The sequence below is a fragment of the Coenobita brevimanus genome, chromosome 16, assembly GCF_032717465.1.
Source record: "Coenobita brevimanus isolate Jiangsu-jjx chromosome 16, ASM3271746v2, whole genome shotgun sequence".
NCBI classification, from domain to species: domain Eukaryota; kingdom Metazoa; phylum Arthropoda; class Malacostraca; order Decapoda; family Coenobitidae; genus Coenobita; species Coenobita brevimanus.
Genome location: NC_136969.1, coordinates 22,511,194 through 22,536,739, shown reverse-complemented (window position 1 = coordinate 22,536,739; position 25,546 = coordinate 22,511,194). Strand labels below are relative to the sequence as shown.

The following is a 25,546-nucleotide window of genomic DNA, read 5'->3' as shown; positions in this document are numbered from 1 at the left end:
ATCTATGCCATGTCAGTAAATTTCTTGACCGTTTAGTTCAGGCTAATCTTGTAGCTAATTTATCAAAGTGTGAGTTTGGTCAAGCTAAAGTTCAGTACCTTGGGTATGTAATTGGTGATGGACATGTTGCACCACCAGGAGCTAAGGTTCAGGTTATAAGTGATCTTCACAGTCCTAAAAGCAGGATAGAGCTACAAAGATTTTTGGGAATGGTAGGTTATTACAGGAGATTTGTTCTTAACTTTTCTATTCTTGTATCACCACTTACAGACCTACTGAAAAAGGGAGTTAAATTTGTCTGGACCGATAACTGTGAATCCTCTTTCAACAAACTTAAAGCTATTCTATTAAGTCAGCCAGTGCTCGCTACTCCAAATTTTGCTAAGCCTTTTAAGATGGCTGTTGATGCAAGTGATACAGGAGCTGGGGCTGTTTTGCTGCAAGAGGATGATCAGGGTATTGAACATCCTGTATCTTATTACAGTAAGAAGTTCACTCCACCTCAAAAGAACTACTCCACTATTGAGAAAGAGCTTTTGGCCTTGATTTTGGGTTTACAGCAGTTTTCATTTTATTTGTGTTCTGGTTTTGACCCCATAGTCATTTATACCGATCACAACCCACTGAAATTTCTTAGTAAGTTTAAAGAAAAAAATCAGAGATTGACAAGATGGAGTCTACTTCTTCAGGAGTATTCATTAGACATATAACATGTCAAGGGGAAAGAAAATGTTATTGCAGATTGCTTATCTAGACTTTAGACAGATTGTTTTAGAGTAATAAGAAATTTCCTTTGTAAATTTCTTTTTCTTTGTGGGGAGGTGTTACATAGCCTATGATTTCATCATCCTTTGTGTAATTTTAACGCACAGTATGCTGCATGTTTGATCACGAGCGTGTTCTGCCTCAGTCCCCCCCTTCTACCGTTATAGTAGAGTAAGTCGTTCTCTCTGTTATTCAGAGCGGGATTTTCAGCTCTTTGTGCCCATGGCTTCATTTGCGCGTCCTTCTTACAAGTTGTGTCAAGCTCTCCTGGCCCCTATATAATGAGCTCAGTCTCTGCATCATTGCCACTTAGATCTGCTCCTCATTTTGTACACATCTCTGTCCTCCCCTGTATAGATATTATTATTGTGAGTGCTCAAGAAATCTCCAAACATCTAGCAGCTGTGTGTAATTTGAGTATAAGTGTTATTGCATTTTTTTCTTGTGCTGTGTAGCATAAGGTTAATTCTTAGGCCTAGTGAGGTTTTTGATTAATGTTGGGTTTTAAGTCAGTCATTTTTGATAATAGTTTGTATCTGTAATAATTTATCTGGCATTCACTGAGTATTATCTGGTATCTCATTTTATCAGGGCTGACTTAGATAAATTTACTCTTGCTAATTTCGTGTTACTAGGGGCTATTGCAGTTAACCATATATTTAACCTGTTTATTTGCCATTACATTATCCTTATGAGTCCTGAATGTTTTGTTGTTAGTTTGAGCATTAAACTTTGACTTGTAATTTTACCTAACTCTTTTGTTTTGAACCTGGAACTTTACGGGACAGTAGTGACTCTTAGTATTCTCACTTAAAGTGTACGTTATCTTTCTCTGTTCCGTAACAATATATATATATATATATATATATATATATATATATATATATATATATATATATATATATATATCATCTCTCTCTCTCTCTCTCTCTCTCTCTCTGTATATATATATATATATATATATATATATATATATATATATATATATATATATATATATATATTGTTACGGAACAGAGAAAACTGTCCTGCAAAGTTCCAGGTTCAAAACAAAGAGTTAGGTAAAATTATAAGTTAAAGTTTAATGCTCAAACTAACAACAAAACATTCAGAACTCATAAGGATAATGTAATGACAAAAAACAGGTTAAATATATGGTTAACTGCAATACCCTCTATTAACACGAAATTAGCATGAGTAAATTTATCTAAGTCAGCCCTGTTAAAATGAGATACCAGATAATACTCAGTGAATGCCAGATATATTATTACAGATACAAAATATTATTCATGATGGCTGACAATAAGAACCCTTACATAAATTACAAAAACCTTACTAGGCCTAAGAATTAACCTTATGCTACACAGTACAACAAAAAATGCAACAGCAGTTATACTCAAATTACACACAGCTGCTAGATGGCTGGAGACTTCCTGAGCACTCACAATAACAACTGTACAGGGGAGGACAGAGATGTGAACAAAATGAGGAGCAGATCTAAGTGGCAATGTTGCAGAGACTGGAGCTCATTATATAGGGGCCGGCAGAGCTTGATACAACTTGTAAGAAGGACGCGCAAATGAAGCCATGGGGACAAAGAGTTGACAATCCTGCTCTGAACAACAGAAAGGACGACTTACTCAACTATAACGGTAGAAGGAGGGACTGAGGCAGAACGCGCTCGTGATCAAACATGCAGCATACTGTGCGTTAAAATTACACAAAGGATGATGAAATCACAGGCTATGTAACACCTCCCCACAAAGAAAAAGAAATTTACAAAGGAAATTTCTTATTACTCTAAAACAATCTGTCTAAAGTCTAGATAAGCAATCTGCAATAACATTTTCTTTCCCCTTGACATGTTGTATATCTAATGAATACTCCTGAAGAAGTAGACTCCATCTTGTCAATCTCTGATTTTTATCTTTAAACTTACTAAGGAATTTCAGTGGGTTATGATCGGTATAAATGACTATGGGGTCAAAATCAGAACACAAATAAAATGAAAAATGCTGTAAACCCAAAATCAAGGCCAAAAGCTCTTTCTCAAAAGTTGAGTAGTTCTTTTGAGGTGGAGTGAACTTCTTACTGTAATAAGATACAGGATGTTCAATACCCTGATCATCCTCTTGCAGCAAAACAGCCCCAGCTCCTGTATCACTTGCGTCAACAGCCATCTTAAAAAGCTTAGCAAATTTTGGAGTAGCGAGCACTGGCTGACTTAATAGGATAGCTTTAAGTTTGTTGAAAGAGGATTCACAGTTATCGGTCCAGACAAATTTAACTCCCTTTTTCAGTAGGTCTGTAAGTGGTGATACAAGAATTGAAAAGTTAAGAACAAATCTCTGGTAATAACCTACCATTCCCAAAAATCTTTGTAGCTCTTTCCTACTTTTAGGTCTGGGAAGATCACTTATAACCTGAACCTTAGCTGCTGGTGGTGCAACATGTCCATCACCAATTACGTACCAAAGGTACTGAACTATAGCTTGACCAAACTCACACTTTGATAAATTAGCTACAAGATTAGCCTGAACCAAACGCTCAAGAAATTTACTGACATGGCATAGGTGATCTTTCCAGTTGTCACTGAAGATTAATACATCATCAATATAAACAACACACCCTGCCAAACCCTCTGTTACAACATTCATGAGCTTCTGAAATGTGGCTGGTGCATTCTTTATACCATATGGCATTACAGAACAATCAAAAGTCTTTCCTAGTGTTACAAAACATGAGATCTCCCTAGCACGTTCAGTCATAGGTACTTGCCAGTATCCCTTTAACAAATCAAACTTACTTATGTACCTAGCCTTTCCGATTTTGTCTATGCAATTTTCCACGCGAGGGAGAGGGTAAGTGTCTGTTTTGGTTATCTGATTAACACATCTGTAGTCGATGCAAAGCTGCTGTGACCCACCTGGCTTAGGGACTAGAGTGACAGGAGAACTCCACTCGCTCTGACAGGGCTCAGTCATCTTGTGGTCCAACAGGTAGCCAAGCTCCTTCTGGATGAGAGGAACTTTCACTGGGTTCACACGGTAAGGAGGCAATTTAATTGGCTTTGCGTCTCCAACATCGACATCATGCATCAACACAGTGGTTCTTCCTGGAGTGGCACGGAACACTTGCGGGTACTCCTGCAGTAATGCCGAAAACTCCTGCCTTTCCTCTGGAAGTAGATGAGAAAGCTTAGTCTGGAGATCATTCATGATATCAGGATTCTTCCTCAAACTATCAATCAGGCTCATACTGCATGGGAGAACTTCACTTGCAGACTCAGGAGGAACAGCTACATTGCAGACTGGGTTATTTTCGTCCCGCCTGTGATATAACTTAATCATGTTGATGTGACAAAGTTGCTTGTTCTTTCTACGATCTGGTGTGGCGATGACATAGTTGACATCACTGAGTTTCTTCTCCACTAAATAAGGACCACTAAACTTGGCTTGAAGAGGTTGCCCATGAACTGGTAGCAGAATCAAAACCTGATCTCCTGGCTGAAAGTGGCGTAACCTGGACTTCTTATCATACCAAGTCTTCATCTTCTCCTGAGCAGCTCCTAAATTCTCTCTCGCCAGCTGTAAAGCAGTGAACAGCCGTTCTTTGAACTTCATCACATACTCCAGCAGGTTGACGTCATCTTCCTCCGACAGCCAGCATTCCTTGAGTAACTTAAGGGGTCCTCTTACTTCATGGCCAAACAGTAGTTCAAAAGGTGAGAAGCCCAGTGATTCATTTGGAGATTCTCTTGCAGCAAACACAACGAATGGAAGACCTTTATCCCAGTCTTTCTGATGTTCCAAACAGTATTTCTTGAGCATCGATTTGAGTGTTTGATAATATCTCTCCGACGCTCCTTGGGTCTGGGGATGGTAAGTTGAAGACGTGATCTGGGTGATGCCCAACTCTTTCAGAGACTGCTTGAAAACGTTTGACATGAAATTACTTCCCCGGTCTGACTGTACCTCCTTGGGCAGACCAAACTTTGTGAAGAACCCTAGCATTTCCTTAACCACGTTCTTTGCTGAGATATTTCTAAGTGGAATGGCTTCAGGATAACGAGTAGCCATATCAATCAGGGTCAACACATAAGAAAATCCTGAAGAAGTCTTAGGAAGAGGGCCCACAATATCCACCAACACACGGGTGAATGGCGCCTCAAAAGGAGGAATGGGAACTAGAGGTGCAACGTTTTCGGTCTGACTACACTTCCCCACAACTTGACAGGTGTGACAAGACTTACAATACCAGGAAACATCCCTGAAGATACCTGGCCAGTAGAAGTGTGTCAAAATGCGTGCCACAGTCTTCCTCACTCCAAGGTGTCCTGCCAAACTGGAATCATGAGCCACTCTAATGATATCCTGCCTACAAACACGAGGGATGACAACTTGATCTACAACCTCCCATTCACAGTCGGCTGATGCTGTTGGGGGTCTCCACTTCCTCATAAGTACTCCTGACTTTATATAATAACAAGTAGAAGCACCAGCTGACTCTTCCTCACTGCAAGCAGAGTTAGCTAGACCTTTCAACTCAGGGTCAGCAACCTGCAACTCAACCAACTCTTGACGAGACAAATTATCAACACTACAGGGTACTGCCTCATCTGGTGAGTGGTCCAAATTAGCAAGAAAAGTGTCAGCTAGGATAACATCATCATCATCATTATCCTCTAACTCACCAGTAACTTTAGACTTAGCCCTAGTGACAGCACATGCAGGGAACACATCAGGGACACCACAATCCTGGGTCGCAGCCACTGGCTCACTAAACTGAGGAGCTGGACACACTTGACTTCCACCAATATCATTTCCAAGTAAGAAAGTTACACCTGACATTGGGAGTGTCTCAACCAACCCAACCATAACAGAACCATTAACAAAACCAGACTCTAAATTCACTCTGCACAGAGGGACAGAGAAGTAATTATTCCCTACACCTTGTAAGATTACAGTTTCATCAGAGGAATTAACATTAGAGCCTAGAACACTGGTCAGCATAATGGATTGGCAAGCACCTGTATCACGATATATTTGAACTGATTTCCTGTCATTACTGTCCAGAGGACTGACAAAACCATCAGACAGGAAATTAGCACATGAACTCTTGAGAGTGTCACCCACGTTACTGCTCAAAAGAGGAGCTCCATCATGAGAATTTAAGTTACCCCTCAAAGCAAGTTCAGTTAACTCAGTTAAAGAATTCTGGGAACTCTCAAGAGTGGACACTAGACCAATTGACTGAATATTTAAAGACTCCTTTTTGTTCACATCACGCTGTCTCCTGAAACATTTCTCCGTAGTATGACCAAGCCTACTACAATAAGTACATTTACTTTTCTGAAATCTAGAGGTGAAGCTGGTATTTACTTCCTGAGAAACATCATATTTATTCTCTTTCGTGTTACCTATACTCTGAGTAGAGGCAACGTACTTACTCTCAGCTTTCCTTTTTTCTCTAGAATATCTCTTGTGAGTGACAACATATTCATCAGCTAAAACTGCAGCATCAGACAAATTATCTATTCTTTTCTCATCAAGATATAGGCTTACATCTTTACTAATACACCTTTTGAAGTCGTCCAGCAAAATCATCTGCTTAAATTTGTCAAAATCAGAATCCACATTCTTAGAATTTAACCACTGCTCTAACAGATCTTCTTTGATTTTTGCATACTCAACATGGGATTGCTTATCTTGCTTGTAAGTTGTCCTAAATTTTACTCTATAGGCTTCAGGAACAAGCTCATAGGCCTTACGAATCAAGCTCTTAACTACATCATAATTATCAGATTGATCCTGATGCAAAGATGCATAAGTTACTTGAGCTTTACCGGTGAGAACAGTTTGAAGGAGTACTGGCCAATACCTTTTGGGCCAATTAAAACCTGTAGCTACCCTCTCAAACAACTGAAAATACTTTGTTAAATCAGATTCATTAAAAGGAGGGACAAGTTTAACATTTTTAGTTACATCAAAATCACCAGAGCTAGATGATCCAGTTCCACCTTGTTTCATGCGATACTCATGGTCTGCCTGAATCCTAGCAAGTTCAATTTGTGCCTGAGCCTGTACCTGTGCCTGTTGAATACGAGCATTTGCCTGAAATTCAGCCTCCTGAATACGAGCCTGAGACTCCGCCTCCTTAGCCTTAGACTATGCCTCCTTAGCCTGAGAATCAGCCTCCTTAGCACGTGCTTGAAATTCAGCCTCCTTAACACGAGCTCCTGCAGGGCTAGCTGTAACTTAGCTAATTCAATCTGCGATTGCTCATTTGGAGGAGTTACATTAAACAAGCTTTTATTAATCATGCCAACAATTTGATCTTTAGAATGATGAGAGTGAACTGCAATTCCCAATTGTTGAGCAACAAGCTTAAGTTCATTCTTTGTTCTGTTTTCTACATCACACACTGTTTGCACATTTGACAAAAAATCTTTGGCTTCATCAAGTGTAGAAAGAGTAGACATCATGAAAAAATCAGTCACAAAATATCAAACAATATCCTTATGATAATATCCTGAATATCCTAATAAGAGGTCGCCAAATTTATGTTACGGAACAGAGAAAACTGTCCCGCAAAGTTCCAGGTTCAAAACAAAGAGTTAGGTAAAATTACAAGTTAAAGTTTAATGCTCAAACTAACAACAAAACATTCAGGACTCATAAGGATAATGTAATGGCGAAAAACAGGTTAAATATATGGTTAACTGCAATAGCCTCTATTAACACGAAATTAGCATGAGTAAATTTATCTAAGTCAGCCCTATTAAAATGAGATACCAGATAATACTCAGTGAATGCCAGATATATTGTTACAGATACAAAATATTATTCATGATGGCTGACAATAAGAACCCTTACATCAATTACAAAAACCTTACTAGGCCTAAGAATTAACCTTATGCTACACAGTACAAGAAAAAATGCAACAACAGTTATACTCAAATTACACACAGCTGCTAGATGGCTGGAGACTTCCTGAGCACTCACAATAACAACTGTACAGGGGAGGACAGAGATGTGAACAAAATGAGGAGCAGATCTAAGTGGCAATGATGCAGAGACTGAGCTCATTATATAGGGGCCGGCAGAGCTTGATACAACTTGTAAGAAGGATGCGCAAATGAAGCCATGGGGACAAAGAGTTGACACTCCTGCTCTGAACAACAGAAAGGACGACTTACTCTACTATAACGGTAGAAAGGGGGACTGAGGCAGAACACGCTCGTGATCAAACATGCAGCATACTGTGCGTTAAAATTACACAAAGGATGATGAAATCATAGGCTATGTAACAATATATATATATATATATATATATATATATATATATATATATATATACTTATATGTATATATATATACAGAGGTGGGCACCCGGTACACAAAAAGTACCATCGGTACCGGTAACGGTACTTGCCTAAAATTGTAGTCACTACCGGTACCGGTACAAAAAACAAAAAGTACTGAGTACCAACTCGGTACTCGGTGCTCGATACATGAATATGAATCAAGTAAACTTGCTCAGTATTGATTTTTTTTTTTTTTTTTGTTACCATACTGAGGACCCAGAGACCAGTCTTGTCAACAGAGCCGGACCTGAGGAGAAATGAAAGATGTCAGACAATTGTCACAGTTACATTAACTATGGGATGATTAAAGCATAAGGTTTTGCTACCGTTCAGTCCTTTACTTTCAATACATAGATCACTAAACTTTAACCAGCCACTGTAATTCACATTCCTATACACCCAGTTTGATGTCCATCAGAATAAACACAATTTTATGACTACATCGTGTCATTATATGCACAATAATCTCATTAACTCGCCGCTTGCCAGCTATTTTTAGCCCTATAGGTTGCCTCCGTGCTGGTCATTTTTCGACCTTTTTTTTATTGGTTAAAATGATCAATTTTGATGTGCAAACAACGAATTTCGCCATGAAAATGCTCACCGAAGTTCGGAAATGGTTTTTATTGAGTCCTGCATACTCTTATACAGGTATACCCGCTCTCTCATGCTCACCACTTAGGTGAGAGAAAGCCGTTTTTTATGTAAGGTGTACTCAGGTATTTATGCTGGGAAGATATAGCAATGTTCAGTACACTTTCTGATTACTTATTACTTCAACATCTATCACAATGTGCATGTCTTTCTCACTGTGAATGCATTATCTTACACTTGCTTGCAGATAGGTACAACCTGACTTCATTATGTACAGTCCTGGCACTTACAAGAAGGTATTTACTACTTGACTTCACTAATAGTCCTTACACTTACAAGAAAATATTTACAACATACACTTACTTGAAAATATTTACAAAATGCCTTCACTATGTACAGTGCTGGGTGAGGCACACACGCCGAGTGAGTGAGGCAGAGCGAGCGTGAGAAAATGCGGTCACAGTGAATTTTTTTTATTTTAAACCATTTTATAACGGCACTGGCACTGGCCGTGGAATTATGTCAGACCGTTTTAATATGGTACTGGCACATGGTGGGTTAATAATTACACAGTGCACTTCAGTTTTCTTTTCCAGTGTTGTCCCTGAGGAAAATGAGCACTTCAAAATGGTAGTCACTGTGTTCCATCGGTTTTGGTTTGAGCACGTCCTTCCCCAATGGAAACAGATGTTCCACAGCAGCACTGGATGGTATTGGCGTGTTATAAGTTACAAATAAGTCTCTGAAAACCTTGCAAGGAAAGCAGTCCTTGTTGATTTTATGTTTCTGGGGTTTCTCCAAAAATTCCTTTACTAGCTTTATCCCAGTCTCCCTTTTCTTCCTCCCTTTTACATAGAGGAGTTCGAAAAACTCTTTCTTTGACATCCTGCTCGTCATCATCATCATCAGTGGTGCTGCTCTCCGCATCCTCTGGCTTGCTGTCCAGTAGTGACACCATCTTCTCCACCCTCCTTCTCATTTTCTCTATGTCGTAGGAGGCAGACTCAGGTAACCGCTCCAACCACGATAGCTTGAATTGGGGATGAAAGGCAGCAGCAAGCAAGCAGTCACTGTCCTCGAAACGATGGCTGAACCTGCCTTCCACACCCCCAGTCACTGCGTTTACTAGAGGCTACCACACCGTCAGATCGGCGCTTTCCTTCGCCTCTCTTAATTTCTTGAGTCACATGGCCAGGGTCGGCAACAGCACTCCCATGTAGGCCGTCTCCTCACATTTTTTTTTATCACACAGTGAGTGAACATAGATAAGTAAAGGGTACCGGTACCGAGTACCGACAAAATATGCTAAAAGAATATACCGTTGGTACCAATTTAGGTACATAACGAAAAAGTAGTGTCACTACTGCAACCGGTACTCGAATTGTAACTCAGTAATGTAAATCGGTACTTTTGTACCTTGGTACTTCCCACCTATGTATATATTTATACGTATATATATATATATATATATATATATATATATATATATATATATATATATATATATATATATATATATATAATAGAACAGAGGAAGGAAAAACAAATGAATTATGAAAAATAATCCACACACCAAATTACTGGTGTTTTTTTTTTCTTTTGTTTAATGGCCATCACCCTCAAGGTGGGGTATTAGGCCAATCAGTTCTATTATATACAGTCCACAGGGTACTCCAGCACCACTCAACATCGCTGATCTAGGGGACCAGTCATGGTGGGAGTATATGATAAAACGCTCATAGGTCAGCTAGATGCACCTCATCCCCCCTGACAGTCAGCACTGGTCTGATGTCCTCACCCTGGTCGGCAGCTCGGAGCAGATCATAAAGGGTGGAGTATGTCATCGCTCTGAGCTGGTACGACCAGGTGTGAGCGCTGGGAGCCAGGAGGTGTCTATAGGAGGCTACGTCTAGCTGATCCATGAGTTCGATGATGGGAGGGCGAGATGGTGTGCCCTCCTCTGCCTGAAGAGGGGGGGGGGGATTCACCGACTTCCTCCTCGGCCAAGGAGCCGGTCGTCGCATCCTTGGCCATGGAGGCAGTGTCAGTAGAGTCCCACTCCTCTTCAGACATTGATGGCGGATGATGGACTTCCGCTGTGGTCGTGTCGGTGGTCGTGTCCGGAACCAGGTCAGTGATCTGGGAAGGAGTCCATCGGTTGAGGGGGGCCTCCAGCCTGAGCGTCTTCTTCGGTGCCAGGCGAGGAGCAGCAGGTCATGGCTGGCGAGCCTGACGCTTCCGTCGGTGAGGGACCGAGTGTATATCGTGGGCGAAGCACTCAGGGATGATAAGACGAGGCAGCCCATTCTCCTCGAAGATCTTAGGGAGGAGAACACACAAAGACCTTTCACCATCCCTGCAAAAAGCCTTGGCTGTCGCGATGCACATCTCCATGACGAGGTTTATCTGTCCGGAACTCCCAGGATCCCTGGCCTGATGTCCCCAGGCTGTGAGACGTCGCCGTGCATTGGCAGAACCTTGCATGGCTACACCTCCCGGCCCAGTAACATCCCGGGCCTCAGGACCCTTGGGGGTTACAAACACGCTACACTCCACCGCCTCTCCATCACCTAGGGAACGTTAGAGGTTCCGTGGGTTTGGCTTAACGATTCCCTGGGGGTGCACAAAAACATCAACGCCAGTATCCTGGCACTTGATGAATCCATACCCCACCAGTATGTTAAACCAAATCACTGTCCCCCGGATCTTCTGGGTGGCAGGAGACTGTGGTTGGCTGGTTGCCCCCCTCAACGGGTCGCAGGCAATGTCAGCACGTCCGTCTTGCATGGTTGTCGGGTCTCTTACTGGTGTCTTCCAATCATTAAATATCTATAACAAACCTGAACAGCTGTAGGTTCATGTTTGGGGAGATACAACTTCGAGGAAGCGAGTTCCAGAGAGATGCTGTTCAGGGAATATAAGAATTCTGATAGGCAGATGTTCAGCAATATTGTTGTGTGGCATTCCGGTCATTGGCACCACCAGATATCCGTCTAGCACGAGGGAAGGCGTGGAGAGGCTACACAGTGGATGCAACTTCTTCTGAGCATTTGCCATAAAAATGTCTGTAAAATAATGCAAGAGAGGATTCTTTCTTTCCTGTAGGGGAAGTAGTTTATTTTTAATTTTAGGGTTATTAATATTTCCAACAATTTTGTTCTAAATTATGTCTAGTTGTTTTAGTGCAACCTCTCCAGATCCATTCCACAGGTGTCAGCAATATTCTACCTGAGATTATGGACTCTGTACAATAATCCAAGTTTCTTTGAGGCGGTTTTAGCAAGTGATCTGACATGAGAGATGCAGCTGACGGCATTGTTAAGTGAAACACCGAGAATTCCAATCCTTTTGGAGATGGGCATAGTAGTAGCACTGAAGGTAATATACGAATCTGGCAATATCTGTCTATTAGTAAATTGTATATATTTGGTTTTACAAACATTAAATAAGACAAGGTTATTTTGTCCCCATTCATTGATCTTAGATAAGTTTTCATTTATGGAGATGGCTGTACTGAAATGAGAGTTAGAGATATTAAACTTTGTAAATGCGTTTTTGAGTGTGAATGAACTGTGAAGTGTTGAGTCATCTGCATATGAATGGATGGGATTGTGGATGACAGATAAGAGATCATTAATATGAACTAGGAATAGGGTTGGTGCAAGAACTAGATCCTTGTAGCACGCCAGCATTAATTGAGTGGAAATTGGAATATACATCATCTACTTTTACTCTTTATTTTCTGTCCCTGATATATTAGGAAAGCAGAGGAATAAAAGACGTTAGTCCATAGCAAGGGAGTCTGGAGAGCAGGGAATGGTGTCACACTCTGTCGAAAGCTTTAGATATATCAAGGGCTACTGCATAAGTTTCTCCATGTTGGTCAGTTAATTGATTGATGGTATGAGTCAGGAGATCGAGTATGTCAACTGTGGAACTTTCGTGACGAAAACCCTATCGTCTATCATTAATCAAGGTGCTGGATTCAAGGTTTATAACCAAATGATTAATAATTACAGTTTCAAATACTATACCAAGAGATGATGTGATGGCTATTGGACTGTAATCAGAGGGGTCAGAGGAACGACCTTTCTTCGGAATTGGGTGGATATTGGCTTCTTTCAATGAATTAGGGAATGACAAATTACGTATGCATAGTCTGAACAATTTAGCTAGAACAGTGGCAAGTTCTGGGGAACACTTTTTCAAAACAATTGGAGGAGTTTCATCCGATGCTGGAGCTTTGTCGGTAGGTAAATTGTCTTGGATGGATTTTACGTATCTTGTCTGAATTTTGAGAGGAATAATTTCGGGAGAGTCAAGTTCTAGTACTGGGACGTTCTGTCTGACTTCCTGAATGGTAGAATTTCTGGCAAATGTACTGGCAACGATATTTGCTTTTCCACGCGGGTCATTTGTAATGTTGCCATCTGATGATTGTAGTGAGGGAATGGATGATGACTAGTTAAAGTCATTATTGAAAGAATTGAGAGTTGACCTGAATATTCTAATGTCATTAGGGTTGTTAAGTAGTTTTGATGCTTCATTTTGAAGAAAGTTTGATTTAGCAAGATTTATTACAACTTTTGCATGGTTTCTAGCAATTTTAAATTGAAAGAGTGATTCAGATGTTTTTTTTATTTTAACCCGAGGCACAGTGGCGGATCCAGGATTTAGGAAAGGGGGGGGGGGCTGTTTCTCAATGTAAGGAATGCCGAGCACTGAGGGCGTGAGGCATGTTGTGCCATGGTATGAAATTCAAGGCAAGAGTGATTCCCCAATTGATGACTATGTGGAGGACAAAGATTACGTGGCACCACCAGAAGAAACGAGCAGAAGTGATGAGGAGGTAATGTCGCCAAGGAAGGTGCGGTATGTTGATGTGTTCAGTGAGTGAAACAACGCTTATATCACCTATATTATTGTGTGAAAACCAATATATTCTTGTACTACATATAAATTCGTACCAAATGAACAAATATCTACCTATTCTGAGTGGTTTGCAATAGTTATCACTGCCATAGCTAACACGACAGCTGCAGTTCAGCTCCAGAAAACATGGTACCAGGTGTTTGGAGGGTCACCTGTTTAGACCACTTCTAAGCTCAGGTGAGCACTTTTTTGTGAATTGCCATTGTTTCTCATGAAAAACAGAGGTTTGAACCCCTCAAAAAATTCAAAACTCTGCCGGGATTGGGAAGGGTTAGTGGTGAAAAATCTGCCGGGATGCAGCGGGTTAAGTAAGAGATATATGCTAGTGAGTTTTAGGCCATTCCTCTGGCACAGTTGCTATCAAACCATTTTGGAGTTCAGTCTTTTAGTGAACTGTTGACTTGATATGAATAAATCCATACCAGCTAGTATTAAGTCATTAATGTGTGACTGGTTAGAAATGAAATCACTAAAGAAGAAAGAATGCCATGGAATGTCAGCAAGATAATTTCTAAATCCATTTCAGCTTGCCCTATCAGAGTGTCATTGGGTCACGACAGGTTCAGAATGGGGAGGTTTGGAGGGGCTGACTGATGAGGCATTGATGAGATTGTGGTCAGATTATATATATATATATATATATATATATATATATATATATATATATATATATATATATATATATATATATATTGCCAGACGCCTCAATCCCGTACGGGGTGGCCACAAACAAATCGTCTCCACGTCGCCCTGTCCCCCCCATTTCACTGCCCTGCTCCCAACTCACCCCCCTCTCTCATATAACTCTCCACCCCAACCCTCCATCTCATCCTCGGCCTCCACCTCCCTCTCCCCCTTCCACCTCACTCACATACACTCTCCTCGTCAGTTTCTCATCCTCCATCCTCTCCACATGGCCAAACCACCTCAGTGTGTTCCTCATAACGCTTCCTATCACATCCACATCCACACCACAACGCTCCTTTATATCCTCATTTGTCAGCTTGTCTCACTGTGACTCCACAGGCTCCTCTTAAATAACTCATTTCCACTGCTCTCACTCTTGTGTCCTTCCAACAACGTCCAAGCTTCACTTCCTAACGTTAGAGTTGGTATCACAATACTGTCATGTAGTAAAATTTTCGCTTCCATGCTCACTTCCCTGTTTCTTATCATTGCTTTCAAGGAACCAGCAACCTTTCTTCCTTTCAAGCACTTCACCCTCCAAACTTCCATCCTTACTCATCACACTACCCAAGTACTGAAACGTATTCACACATTCTATTTCCTCATCATCCCACCTCACTGTACGTTCACTGACTTCACCTCTCTTAAAAAAAAAAAAAAATATATATATATATATATATATATATATATATATATATATATATATACATATATATATATATATATATATATCCTCTGACCTCAATCTCATCAATGCCTCATCAGTCAGCCCGTCCAAACCTCCCCATATATATATATATATATATATATATATATATATATATATATATATATATATATATGGGTTGTCCTTTATAATATTGTGAAAACTGAATATGGTAAATCTTCATGGGCCACCCCCTAGTATTGTGCCAATGACGTAGACACACCATATGTAAATTTTTTGTGTGTATTGCTCAAAGAATTCTGGTGCCCCAGTGGCCCTGAAGTTCCCCCCTAGACAGGAGAATGGGCCCACATTCGTGGGAACCTCTCATTGATCCACAAGAGGACGTGGTCACGGCGGGAAAGGCAGGAAGTGACGGGGAGGGGGGAGAGAAGATACGATGGCCCCTGGGATGGTTTTGGTAGGGTGAGGGGTGAGGGAGCTGGATCATCAGTAATGTGTCATTCCCTTTTGACTGGCTTAGCGAACTGTTGTTTTGTGCATTACGAATGTAAATAACAGTCTTTCATCCGAGGAATCTTCCCAGGTGGTAAGTCAGTCTTGAAGTTTGATTGCAATGGCTTTAGCTAGTGAACAGCCTTCTCCTTAGGAGCAGGATGACCATGACAAATGTAAGGAAGAGAAGAAAACCAGGAAGAAGAACGTGATCTGGTTTGTTGGAGACACCCTCGCCCAGCTCATGGGTGGTAAGATGTCCTCTGGAGGCTGTTCCATCTTCTGCAGAAGGGAAAGAAGATCCTGCTGGATGCTACAATGGTCATGGACTCTGAGGTCGTTAGACTCTGGTATTGTACCAGAATTCCACTGATACAGAGATAGCACAGGATCCCGAAAGTTGAAAATCTGTAAGGGGAATAGGTCTCCCTTAGTAGGCTGAAGGACAAGAAGATGGAGGTGGAAGAAGGGAAGCAAACTGACTTTAAACTGAAGCTGAGGAACCTGTTTGACTTGGCGCACACAAATGCCATGAAGCTGCTGAAGAACGGAGAGGACAAGGCATTTCTGAAGGCTCAATGGGAGGAAGGCTGCATAGACATCATGATTGGTATCAGCTGAAAACTATCGGATGCTCAAGTAAAGAAGCATGAGAGAGAGGAGGATTCCCGAGTTCAGGAACTAAGAGAGCAGCAGTGATGAGCTGTGGTATAAGCTTTCATTGAGCTAGAGAAACTGAAGAGGGCAAAGAGGACAAAAAACCTGTTCCCCAACCATCCACGTCAGCTACCACATTCTCATCCAAGCGACAATGATTCCGATCTCGTGCATCCATCATCACTCCGGATTTGTCTAATGTCCTGTATCACACGAAGACCTGCGACCGGAATTCTGTCCACATCTTGGCTGCTGCAGCATCTGCGTATGGCAAAGACCCTTCAACAATGGCTTTGAACCAGTAGAGCATCTGTCAGGGACAAATCAAGGCCCGTGGCAAACAGGCAGCAGCTCTGGGCTCATCCTTCAAGCCTGGTGTTGCCCTCTCTATTCACTGGGACATTAAGTTGGTCACTGAAGAACCTGGCCAAGAAAAGTTGGAATATTTATCCGTCCTGGTGTCTGGAGAGGGAACTGTCAGGCTGCTGAATGTCCACAAGCTGCTATCAGAAACAGGAGTTGCCATGGAGGAGGCGATCTTTGCTGCTGGACAAGAATGGGACCTGGTGGATTTGGAGACAAGCATGGCCTTCGTCACAACTGCTAGCAAAACTTGAATTCGCTTTGGAGCCTGCACTCTCCTGCTGCAGAAGATGGAGATGGGACTCCCTTGCCTAGGCTGCAGGAAGCACATCGTCGAGATCATGATCCAAAAGGTATTCACAGTATATACTGGCATCATCACATTAGAGCTGGACATCCCTCTCCTCAAGCATTTCAAGCGGGGATCGTCCTCTGCTGCAGCAGATCACTTGAAGATTCTCACCAACCTTGTTTCCCGTTGCAATAAGGTCACCGCCTTCTGCTGTCAACTCACTGCCTAACAGCCACAGGACGATTATAGGAGTTGCTCAAGCTCACGGTGATTGTCCTCCTCATGGCTTGCACATTTCGTGTCCTGGTGCCTACCACCATGCCTGTTGGATGGTCAAAATTATTTACTCAGCCAAGATCTACTTTTTCCACGGACAGTTGCTCAATGTGCAAGAGCTTGCCACTCTCAAGCGGTACGTCATCTCTGCAGTCACACTCCACGTCCAGTACTGGTTCTCAGTGCCAGTCGCCACGTCTGCCCCTCGAAACGACCTGAAGGTCTTCAAGACATCCTGGGCTATGGTGACTCAGATGTCTGCTACTGTGAAGGCCTTCAGCCATCATCTCTGGTACCTCTCTGAGGAACTGATTGGGCTGGCGTTCTTCAAGTCCTTCGACTTGGAAATGAAGAGGGCTATGATTGAAGCTCTGAAGAACGAGGGGGGGTGATAAGCCTGAGAAAAGAAGGACTCTGGAGCTGAATGTGGCTCTCATTCGAGTGAAGACACTCCCTGATTCGCCACAAGCAGCACTCGCCACCTTCCTTCCTTCCTTGGATCTTCTGGTGGCTTCCTGGACGTTGACTCATGCATGTGGATGGCACGAGACAATACAAGAAAGCCAAACAATGTGTCCAGTCACTGAAAGTCATGAACAACTTCACTGAGTGAGGAGTTGTACTGAATGCAGGATTTCATCCCTGTCATTGGACGAGGAACAGCGCAGTTCCTGTTCCAGGTTATAGAAGCTCATCATCACTGACTCCTGAATGCTCAAAAGGCTACCAATGCCTCCCAAACTAGGCAACAATGAGTGTGAGATCAGCTCCCATGACACCTACCAACAAGTGGCTAATACTGACACAGTAAGGGCAACCTAGTTGTGCTGGCATAGTATTCAGCCCAGATGCCACAGTGTATGAACTTCAAGGCAAGTGGGACACCAGTAAATACTACAATAGAAGACTGAACTTTGGCCTGTATAGATTTTGTACCAACAGGAACAAAAGTCCGGGGTGGCCAGTAAAAAATCCGCCACTTCGATGATAAGGACAACCCATCAGTGGAGTCTCTTTTATCCGAAATTCTTTTAACCGTAATATGCCATTAACTGTAAGTTTTAATAAAATGTTCTCATTTCGATTAACCGCAAAAATCTGAAATCTATCCAAAAATTCAAACACGGCGGGCTTGTTTCGCGGCACTAGCGTTAGTTTACGGTTGCTCCGCTAGTCACTAGAGCGAGTTGCCCACTCCCTCACCTGCATCCATCACCTCGGAAGATTTGGATGATGTGGAAGATAATGTGGATGATATGGAAATGATTCAATAAGGAAACAGAAAATATGAAAAACACAGCTATGTTTAAGACATTATTTGTTCGAATTGCTTACATTGAATTACTTAAATGTTTTGGTGAAGGTTGAAGTTTGAGTGAAGATTTATTTAAGTTGACAGTTTCTATTACAGTTACAAAAATGCAGTTACATACGTAGTTACTACAGTATATTAAGTGTTTTGCTGATGGCTGAGTGGCTTTTGGGGTGCTGGTAGTGGTGGTGGGCTACACGTCACCAGAAATGGGTGATGGGTGAGTACAATACTGTTCCCTTGTATCCTACATATTATTACAGTATCTTTTATCCGAAAAAAATCGATTAAACATGAAACCCTTTTGAAAGTCACACCTATGATTTTCGGATAAAAGAGACTCTAATATATATATATATATATATATATATATATATATATATATATATATATATATATATATATATATATATATATATATATATAAGGTGAGAAGTGGCAACGTCCAGACAGCCCAAGTTTGCCCAGTTCAGTAGGCCACGCTTCCATTCACTCATCGTTCAAGCCCCCGGAATCCTGGCTCTATCTAATACACCAAAAACATTCAACACATTCTGTAGCTTCACATAATCATATCCGATAGAGTCAGTCTGGACGCTGTCACGTTAGAAAAGGGATGTCAAATCCCTGATCATGCACTTCTTTTCACAACATTCATCTAGCCAGCTAGATCTCTTGTCAGTCCCATAGCCTCACTGCCTTCCATACCTCTCTTCCTCATACACTCATCCACTACATCCCTCCACCTTCTCTATGGCCTACCTCGCCTCCTTCCTCCTTCAAATTCGTTCAGATATACTCTTTTCACCACTCAGTTGTTATCCATTCTTTCCACATGCCTATATCATCTCAATATACTCTCTTCGATTCTGGTGTCCACAGACTTTCTCACTCCAAATCTTTCACGAATCACATTATATCGTATCCTATCAACTCTCTGTACTCCACATACATTCCTCAGCAGTCCTATCTCCACTGCTCTCAGTCCTGACTCTTCATTTTCATGCCACACCATATAGTCTCACATCCATATGTTAAAGCTGGCACTATCACTCCGTTATGTAAGCCTCGTGCAGCTGGAACACTCAAGCCTCTGTTTCTTATCAAGGCATTCATAGCACCATCTACCTTCCTTCTCTGTGTCACCCTATGTTCCACTCCTTTTGCACATAATCCTCTCTTTTTTTGTCACTGTACCCTGGTATTTGAACTCTCACCAATTCCAGTCTCTCTCCATTCACTGTAATATCACACTGGGTCATATCTCTCTCAAAAACCATTACTTTACTCTCTTCTACGTTTACTGTCGAGGCACGATGCTCACAAATATCTACAAAACTCTTGACTAGTCTACCAAGTTCTTGCCGGTATTTGCAAGTAGTACTGGATCATAAGAATACAATATTTGAGATATTCCATCTGTCACCATTCATTATCAATGCCATCCCTCTCTCCATTACTCGAGTTTTTACTTCTCTCAACACTCCATCATATATATATATATATATATATATATATATATATATATATATATATATATATATATATATATATATATATATATATATATATATATATATATATATATATATATATCATTTCTCTGTCCATTGGGACATCACACAACCTTGTCGCAAGCCCACATTGATAGTGAATCATTCACTTAGATGCCCATTTACCTTTCACATCCTTCACTGCCATCATAAAAACTCTTGACGGCATCTAACAGCTTACCATCTACACCGTACATGAGAAAAGCTTTCCACAATCCTCCGCTGCCTACTTTGTCGTATGCTTTTTCCAGATTCATGAATGCCATATACACCTTACAGTCCTTCTCACAACCCTTCTTCACTATCTATATTATTGTAAATATTTGATCCACAAAACCTCTGCCACTCCTAATGCCACCCTGTTCATCACTCTTTATTCTGATATCTCTCCTAATTTCTCTATAATAATTCTTCCATATTCCTTCCCTACCACACTCAATAAACTTATGCCACGAAAATTCTTCCACTCACTTCGCTCACCTTAATTTTTGTACAGGGGTACAATCACAGACTTTTTACATTCTGATGGCACAGTTTCACTCATCCAAAACCTCTTACATTTCTCCAACAGGCACTTCATTCCGCTCTCTCCACTACACTTAACCATCTCTGTACACCTCATCAACCCCAGCTAGCTGTCCCATTTTTCAGCCGCTTCAAAGTCTTCTTCACCTGTGTGAGTGTCAAGTTTCCTGGCACTGCATTCCTTCTCTGCACATCCCCCAAACCAACAGCCGCTCTGCTGTCTCTGTTCTTATTCATCAGGCTTTAAAAATATTTTTTTTCCATCTAGCCTTTACTTCATCGCCATGGGCTAATAATCTACCTCTTACATCCTTCACACATTCATATTTTATACCGATGTCACTATATTTCCGCCGTTCTTTCCAGAATATATATATATATATATATATATATATATATATATATATATATATATATATATACTATGCCTGAAAGAGATGCATCTGCCATACTTTCTCTCGAGATACGGAATATTATTGACTAATCTGAAATGCAAACAGAACAGCACAGGTGAGCAGTGAGCAATATTATATAGCTGAGCATCGAAAAATATTATATATATATATATATATATATATATATATATATATATATATATATATATATATATATATATATATATATATATATATATATATATATATATATATATATATTAGGGTGCCCATCAAACCAATGTTAAAATTTGAAGCTGATAATTTTTGATGGGGTACCCTCTAAAACTGTTACGGCTGATGAATTAAATACTGTATATATGCAAAATTTCAGCATTTTACGTCAACATTTACTGGTTCCTCAATGAGGGTAAAGTTTTCGATATCTTGCTCAAGTATACTTGGCCTTTTCTTAATGACAGGGCTCTTCTGGTTGGATGATTCGATGAAACTTATTTGATAGTCTTATTCCATATGTGGTTTACGGCAAGCAGATAGTAAATTTATTAGTATTTTCAATAATTAAAATGTTGGACAACCATTGGGCAATTTTGACTTCAGTTTTACAGGCAAACTTTCGATCATCTAACAACATTGCTCCTTTGGGTGCCATCACTGCCACATTGTACCAACTGTTTCTAAAACACTGTCAAACATCTGTCCAGCTTTATAATATTGTTCGATGCTCAGCTATATAATATTGCTCACTGCTCACCTGTGCTGTTCTGTTTGCATTTCAGATTAGTCAATAATATTCCGTATCTCGAGAAAAAGTATGGCAGATGCATCTCTTTCAGGCATAGTAACACGTACTGCCACCCAAATTTGGATAATTAGTCCAGCATCAGAAAAGTTTCAAGGAATCAAACTTCCGATTTACCGTCAGGTGCTCTCCGTCTTTTTCCCATCGACATAAAGTTCTTGATAAGACAATCAGGGACAACTCAAGGTGTGCCATAGCTGAAGCTCTCCGGATGGGGTCAGTGGCTCGTATTTCAACAACAATTGAAAATAATGCCATTGAGAAGCTTGAAAAAATGTTTTACCGATGGCAGAAACTGAAGAACATTATTCGCTGAACTTAGATCAAGATAGCCAATGAAACTTCTTTGCGTGAAGGTTTGGAAAAACAGTTTGATGTAGCACATGCAAATGCTATGAAAATGATAACTGTTTTGCTGAAGACCGGGCCGTCTTAGAAGACCAACACGGGTCACGCATAGGCTACTGTATATGCGTAGTGGGGAGACTCCACAAGTTGCAAGAGGACAGGAAGGTAAAAAGACTGAAGCAAGAGGAATATTTCAGAAGTAAAGAAGGAGGAAGAAGGAGAGAGAATTTCACAGCTGAGACATGAACTGACATCAGAAGACGATTTGCCCACACTAGCAGACGATGACTTTGCGGCAAGTTTTGAACCATGCTGCTCATCAAGATGTATCAAACAGCGGTCTTTGGCTATTGTCAGAATAGAATTAAGTGCTGCACTTGGCAGAGCCAATGTCAGCAACCGTAACGCAACCTTTCTCCTGGCCGAGACTGCAAGAAGCCATGGGCATGATATCTCTAGTTTACAGTAACTGACAATCCTGAGTCAATCAGAAGTGCAAGACTGAAGTTTCGTGAACAGACGGCCCAAGCTGGAAAAACCAATTTTGATGCATCTGTACCTCTAGTAGTACACTGGGACGGTAAAATGTTGCCGGATATTACAGGTTGGGATAAAGCTGACAGGTTGCCAGTTTTATTATCAGGATTTCAAGTGAAGAAGCTTCTCGGCATCCCAACACTTCCAAATGGTATGGATGAAACAGCTAGCAATGCTGTTGTTAAAATGTTGAAAGTAGGATATAGATCAGATGAAGGCCATGTGCCTTGACACCACACCCTGAAATACTGGCAGATTAAGTGAGGCTTGTGGTGCAACAGAGAAAAGCCTTGGCAAAAAACTGTTGTATCTGGCATGTCGAGACCATGTACAAGAAATTGTGATTGGAGATGAATTCAAATGCTGTTGTGGTCCATCAAATAGCCCTGATATTAGCTTGTTCAAGCGTTTTCGTCAATTTTGGCCACTAACTGACAAGAGTTAGTTTCAGACAACAAACAATGATCCAGTCTGCATTGAAGTTCTGAAGAAATGTACTGGCATGAAGCACGATGTTATAGTTTTCGCAAAGCAAGCACTTCTGTTAAGTCAGCAGGCTCTTGATGACTACCGTGAATTGTTAGAATTAACGGTACTTTTTCTTGGTGATGGTCCACCAGGCAGTATAAGATCCGTGGCCCCTGAAGCGATGATTAGAGCTAGATGGATTGCCAAGTTGCTGTACTGTGTAAAAATATGGATGTTTAAACAGGAGTTCATGTTAAAGGTAAGTGAAGGAACTGCACTGAGGGAAATGAACCTCTTTGGATGCCTGCTGTACACAAAAGCTTGGACACTGTGCCCAATTCCAGCTTCTGCTCCGACCAATGATCTTGCCTTTCTGAAGCTAGTGAAAAACTACTAGGCTATCAACAAGGGCATTTCGTTTGCTGTAGTTAAGGCATTCCTCAGACACCTATGATACCTGAGTGAGGAGCTAATTGCCCTTGCATTTTTCGATGATGCCGTAGACAGACACACTGACAGAAAGATGGTCAGCGCTTAGAAGAAAGATTGTTCTAATGAATCACCCAAACGAATCCAGATGGAGTGAAGCAGAATTTTTGAAAAGGAACTTCATGACATTGTCACAAACAGTACTTGTCATGCTTTGGATTGAACACAGACTTCCTCACATAAGCGGATCCAGACAGTTGGCAGTCACTTGAAGATTTTCAGCGAACAAAGAAATTCGTCAACATTTTGGCGTTGGTGAATTGCCGGGCAGAGCGAGCTGTAAAACTGATGCAATAGCTCTTTCACAACAAGTGAAGAAAAGAAGCATTACCTGCTGCAGGTTGTTTCAAGTCACTGAGTCAATTACCCAGCAGCTAGAATGTCATTGATTATCGGGGATAATATTCCGCTGTAGTGCTTTCAAGGCAGGTATGCTTACTGTTTTGACTGTTGAAAATATGCCGTGATAGAGCTGCAATAAACGCATGGCAGAATTGTATTGAGATGGTCAGAGAAACAATTGAGTAATGAAGTGCGGGGATAACCTGCCATCAGATAAGAATCTTCTAACTTCAAACCTCTTGAACAACCTTTAAATATGCATAAACAATTCTAAAAACAAATCACTATGGACTACAGTCATTAAAGACGACAAAAGGGAGGGTACCGCAGAAGAAATTCAGAAATTAATTTTTGATGGGCACCTTAATATATATATATATATATATATATATATATATATATATATATATATATATATATATATATATATATATAAATATATATATATATATATATATATATATATATATATATATATATGAATTCGAGTGACCAAGGAGAGTTTTAGGGGGAGTAAAAATCAAGATATGGGATTTTAGGTCATTGGTAGGGTGTTCACCTTTTTGGCCCCGGTAACGCTGGGTACCCCTGCAACTGAATTTTTGGCATGGCGACTCACATGACCTTCAGTTCGGACATAGGCTATGTAGGGTTCACCTCTAAGATCATTTGAGGTCACTGGTCAGAGGCCATATGAGGTCACTGGTAATTCACGCTGGAACGCCTGGACCAAGTAGCACAATTTTTGGCATGGAGACTCAGATGACCTCCAGTTCGGACATAGGCTATGTGAGGTTGACCCCCGAGGTCATTTGAGGTCACTGGTCGGAGGTCATTTGAGGTCACAGGTAATAGCAAACAAGTGCGCACAATTACTGTGAAAGTTGAAATAGAAAGTTCCTGGACCTCTTATAATCCTTTCTCAAAAGCATAACAAGTACACTCAAGGAAAGTTCCGCTTTATACATCTGCCTGCCAGTTCGGACTTTTATGCATGAGACAACCACTAGTGAAGCAGTAGCCAGACACTCAAATGTATGGTACCACTGTCTGGGAGGGGAGAAGTTAAAGGAGGAAGGTTACGGGGGCTAAAAGTTGCAACCCCTCCCTCTTCCTTCCCCATCCTTCTCACACAGTAATCAGAGAGTTGAGTGTTGGCTATTGCTTCGTTATCATTTGTCTCACATTTCCTGTTTCGAAGTGGTTAGCAAGTGTATAATGCAGAACTTTCCTCGAGTGTATATGGCCTTTCTGCAGTAATAAGACTGAACTAGAACAAACAGAATTAGAGTGTTTGCCTTTTTGGCCCAGGCAACACAGGGTACCCCTGCCTGCATATATATATATATATATATATATATATATATATATATATATATATATATATATATATATATATATATATATATATATATATGTTTTTCTCTTGGAAGGAACAGTTATTCCGGTCTCATGGTCTTTGGTTCCTTCTCCCTGGTTCCTTCTTCCTAGCATATATATATATATATATATATATATATATATATATATATATATATATATATATATATATATATATATTGTATAGGTAGATAGATATAGATAGATAGGTAGATAGATAGATAGATAGATATAGATATAGATATATATGAAAAAAGAAATGATTATTCCCATTTACTAATGTTGAACCCCGCCATGTATA

At 40.7% G+C, this 25,546-nt stretch overlaps 1 protein-coding gene across 1 annotated transcript in view; it reads left to right on the top strand.

Moving 5' to 3' along the window:
• LOC145390995 (arylsulfatase H-like) overlaps nt 1-25,546 on the top strand; it is a 163,273-nt gene that overhangs the window by 104,762 nt on the left and 32,965 nt on the right. The gene's annotated exons all lie outside the window — the stretch shown is intronic.